This window comes from Hakea prostrata, chromosome 3, assembly GCF_041222555.1.
Source record: "Hakea prostrata isolate BN-2017 chromosome 3, UWA_Hpros_2, whole genome shotgun sequence".
NCBI lineage: Eukaryota > Viridiplantae > Streptophyta > Magnoliopsida > Proteales > Proteaceae > Hakea > Hakea prostrata.
The window spans coordinates 51,781,638-51,786,843 of NC_142602.1; the positions used below are offsets into that span (position 1 = coordinate 51,781,638).

Here is a 5,206-nt window from a genome sequence, read left to right on the forward strand (position 1 = left end):
TATTTGCATTAGATTGGGTTGCTTAGGTTAATTTTTAAATATCCCCATCCCTTCAATCACACGTGTAATTTTTGTTCGAAAGATCACGTGGATTGCACTTCAGGTACGTCCTAAACTCTTTCTTTTGCTGCAATTATCTTCTTTTAATTTTATTTACTTAGCTTTTTTTTCTTTTCTTCTGTGGTAGCTATTTTTGTATGCATGGTCGCCAATCTGATTTAGAGTTAGAATAGACCTTGACCAACCTTAGAAGGCAAAGAAGCATGGCAAACAATGAGCCTCCAATGAGGCCCTTGAGTGAGCATTTCATTCCTACGACATACACTCCGGTTTCTTGTATTAAGTTGCCTGACATAGAAGCGGCTCAATATGAGATCAAGTCTAGTGTGATTCAAATGCTACCATCTTTTTATGGACTTGTCAATGAAGAGCCTTATAAGCACTTAGATGAGTTTTTAGAGGTGTCTTCCAAGGTTAAAATTCAAAACCTCTCAGTTGATACTTTAAGGTTACTTCTTTTCCCATTCTCCCTTAAAGATAAAGCTAAGCATTGGCTTCATTTTGTGGACAATGTTCAAATTTCCACTTGGGCAGAAATGCAACAGGGGTTCCTTAAAAAATTCTTCCCCATTGGCCGTACCAATAGCATTAGGAGAGCGATAACGAGTTTCTCCCAACAAGAAGGAGAACAATTTCATGAGGCATGGGAAAGACTAAAAGAATTACTTAGAAAGTGCCCCCACCATACTATTCCTAAATGGCAATTTTGGTTCAATGCTTTTATGATGGCCTTAGAGACCGACATAGGATTTTCCTTGTGGTGACTTTCATGCACAAGAATGAAATGAGGCATGGGAACTTTTTGAGACCCTTAGTGAAAACTCCCAACACCATGCTTCAGCAGCTAGGACTAAGATTCCATCCATTGGGCAACCAAAAAGGAGTACTCTCTATGAGATCAATCCTACCGTTGAGATGAGCGCTAAAGTTGACTTGCTATCAAAGAAATTGGACTATCTCTTGTCATTAGGAGAACAAACCCCATCTCCACTTCCTACATGTTTCTCTCCACCTAATTAGATTGAAGCATGTGCTTTATGTTCTAGCCTATCCCATCATGTCAGTGATTGCTATTTGGCTACACAATACCCTGAGTTTGTTAAGGAGCATGCACATTTGGCCCAAGGAGTTTCTAAACTGGGCAATGATCTATATTCCAATACATACAACCCAGGATGGCGAAATCACCCCAATTTTTCATGGCGAAACTCAATGCCCAATCCCTCTAATCAAATACCTTATAGACCACCTCCATTTAATATGCAACAAAATATAGGAATGAGCAACCATTATCTCCATGACCCTCATAGAATTCATCATTTGAGGATAAGGTACTAAAGGCACTTAGTGGACTAGAGCAAAACACTCAATTGTTACATTCTCATTCTCAGTCCATTAACAAATTAGAAACCCAACTTGGTCAACTAGCTGATGCTATCAGTAGGAGGGACGTTGGCCAGTTACCTAGTCAACCAATAGGTTATCCTAATCATCAAATTGGGTTTAGGAAATAACAAGTCCAAGCAGTCTTTGTTGTGACATATAGTGGGAAGGAATATTATGCACATTTGCCTACTCCTAAGCCATTGCCTACTAATCTTGAGAATCAAGAAGAGGTTGATTTGACCCATGAGAATGGTGATGATGCACACAAGCCTAGTAAAGAGACACCACCTTTGAGTATTCCCCATCAATTTCCTCGTAAAGGGTTGCACATTCCAATTGTTGAGGGTCCTACTCCTAAGTCTTACACTCCAAAAGCCCCCTTCCCTAAAGCTCTTGAGTCCTCAATTCCAGATTCTAGAAAGAATGCTAAGATGCAAGAGATGATTGACTTATTCCAACAAGTTTGCATCAATCTCCCACTATTGGAGGCTATCAAGAAAGTTCTAGCTTATGCTAAATTCTTAAAATATTTATGCACCTAAAAGCGTTAGTTGAGAACTTAGACACCTAAAACTATGCACCTAACTGAACAAGTCAGCTCGGTAATTTCCAACCAACTGCCCCCTAAACTTAAAGATCTAGGTACACCTTTAATTTCATGTGTCATTAGAGATCTATCCATAAGCAAAGTATTGCTTGATTTGGGAGCAAGTGTGAATATTTTACCCAGTTCAGTTTATGATGGATTTGGTCTAGGAAACTTGAAACCCCACTGATGTGATTCTACAATTAGCAGACCACTCAATTAAACGACCTCATGGGCTACTTGGAAATGTTTTGGTAAAGGTTGAGGATCTATATTTTCCTGTTGATTTTCTAATTCTAGATATAGACAATACAACTACCAATAAGTTACCACCAGTCATTCTTGGACAACCCTTTTTAGCCACTGCGAATGCTTGCATCAATTGTAGATCGGGTGTCATGCACATATCATTTAGTAATAAGAAACTTAGAGTCAACATCTTCAATGCATCCTTAAGCCCAAATAGGGATGAAGAGTGCTTTGCGAATAACCTTATTGATGAGGTAGTGGCTGATTATACTCCAAACATGTTTATTGATGATCCGCTGCAGCATTACTTGCCATTTGGGGAATCTAACCTAAATATTGAAGAAGTTAACACATTGTTGGACTATTCCACTTCTTTGGAGCAGTCACCATTCACATTTAGATTTGAGCCTCCACCTCCATTGGCTGCATCTCCCCAACCCTCATCCCTCATGTCTCCCCATAAGTTGGATCTTAAACCCCCCCCCCCTAATAAATATGCGGTTTTTTGGGGATAAAGGGGGGGGGGTTTTTTTATTTTTTTCTCTTTTTTTTTCTGGGGAGGGGGGGGGGAGTGTGGGGGGTTTGTGTGTTTGGTCTATTTTTTTCTTTTGTTTTTTTTTTTTCTTTTTGTTCCCCTCGCAAAACGAAAGCGTCAGATGTGGCCCGACCGCTAGGGTCGGGAGTCCACCTCCGAAGGCTAAGTCAGTTGATGAACTTAATCACAAACGGCCGTGCTAGAAGCGCAAAGCTTAAGGAATGAAGAACTGGGAAGGGTGATCTAGATAGCAGATCGCTGATAGTTTAGGTCTATCAGTATGTATCTGAACCTGAGTCTCAGATAGTATTCTTTTTTCGATCTCCTCACCTTGTATGGTAGTGAGGTTTATATAGAGTGTACCTTCGAATCTCCTTCGTTGGATGCACTTGAGCCTTCTTCGGGTAGTCGTTGGACCTTATCAGTTAGATCCGTTGAGCAATAGACTTCTACTAGTTTGGGCTAGTAGAGGACTCCTAAGATAACCTTTAGGTTATGCGATGATTATCCCTTCGATAATGATTATCCGCAGCCGTCAATTCGAGTCTACCATCATTAGGGTGATTACCCTAATCCATAAGTAGGATTAGGGCACGCTTGCAGCCGAATAAGCTTTCTTCTTCAGCAAGCCATCTTCCGGATCCGATGGTGCTCGGGAGCCAGTCGGATCTCTCCGTCTCGACCGGGGTCGAGGGTCGGACCAGGTATGAACCCGGTCTGATCATAATCTCTCCATATCACGAGCCCCCCAGACCAAGCATTTGGTCGATCCCGAGGGCTTGGTTTTTAACTGGGTTCGTCGTCAGGTGATAATCTCTGCGTGCTTCATTAAATGGCATATCACATTTAATGCGGTGGTCACTTTTCCTCGAGCATTGTGAGTGTAAGGCCACATATCTCCTTGCAGTTGATCTGTCGTGGCTCACGTCATCCAAGCGACGGTTTCCGAACGCCTATTTCGGATTCGTGAGTTCAAACTTTCAAAACGTCTTTCAATCTTGATCGCTGATTTTGAATCAATCTCGATCGTTTAGATTCCCGAACACTCGTGCGGGAGTTTTAAAAGCGGTTCATTGTCTTCGTAGGTTTCATTCTTCCCGTCTGGAATTTGAACCTTTGTTGTTCGCTTTCGCGCCTTCCCGCTCTCAAGCTTCCGCCTCACCGAATCAGTAAGTTTACTTGTCTTTTTCTTTTTGTAGTTTACTGAAACGAGTAATGGCGGACGATAGGGCTTCTCTGGTACCCAATGTTGGTAATAGCAGTGAGGCTTTTGCTTCTCCTGCTCCCAAACAGTCGGATAGTGATAACAAAACCCTAACTGTCCTCTGGCACGAGTTCGCTGAAGTTTCTCAAAAAGGTTTTGAAAGAAAAACCGAAACTTCTCCTGTCCTTCTCGAGTCTGAATCTTCCAAGATTGTCGAGTCTTCTAGGCAGCCTCAAACTTCCGGGTCCGATGGTGGGCCTGGCTCTATTCCCTCCATTTACAATGAGGAAACCCTTCTTTCAGCTGTCCAGGATTTTGATTTTCCTTCCTCATATCAAGTTAGGGCTCCCCACCCCGATGAGAGGGTTGATTCATCCCTTTCGGGTGAATTTTCTCTCGTATATAGATGCACCGGAAAGCGGGGTTCGCTTTCCCTTTTTTAATCCTTTGTTCTCCGCAGCTTCGAATCATTGGAACATTTGTCCCGGAATGCTCCTCCCCAATAGCCGGCGTCTTATCGTCGGCTTCTTGGGTTTGTGTTTTGAACTTGGCATTACGCCATCTCTTTCTCTCTTTGTACATTTTCATGTTCTTTCTATCTCCCATCCTCCCGGATGGGTTTTTCTGTCCAAACGCAATAAGACTGAACTTGATTGGAGGGGCAGCATCCTTGTCAAAGGAACTTGCCCTTCTAACCACAAAAGATGTCGCGAACGATACTTTTTCTGTCGAGCGCCTCCATCAGATCTTATCTTCCCAACCACCTGGAGGAGGTGTACTTCTTCTTCCGAGAATAACCGAGGCCTTCCCTTATCCAGAGAAGACGAGGCGGCCATCAGGAAGATCAAATCCATTCCGTGGTATCAAGAGATACATGGACTTGAAGTGGAGTATAACTCCATCCTTCAGTACTGGGGCTTGGCTCATTGTGAGCTTCTAACCACCATCCTTTAATTTGACTGAAGTGATATGTTTTTAATTCTGACTCTTGTCCTTCTTCTTTGCAGTGCCTCCAAGAATGAACCCTGAAAGCCTGCGGGTGAAGGCCGCTAGGGCCGTTGTGACAGCCGAGCAACGATCGCCCAGAGCCTTGACCGTAGATCAAGAGGCTTCTATTCCCTCTCCCGACCCCTCTTATAGGGGTATCAGGAATATCAGGCCCGTGGCTGATGCTTCGGGTAAAGGG

General features: G+C 43.0%; 1 non-coding gene across 1 annotated transcript; it reads right to left on the reverse strand.

Annotated features, from left to right (window-relative positions):
- Positions 1 to 644: 644 nt before the first annotated feature.
- On the reverse strand, positions 645 to 751 carry LOC149022446 (small nucleolar RNA R71). The gene has a single exon (XR_016172602.1). It is a non-coding gene; the product is annotated as a small nucleolar RNA R71 (small nucleolar RNA).
- Positions 752 to 5,206: the final 4,455 nt, after the last annotated feature.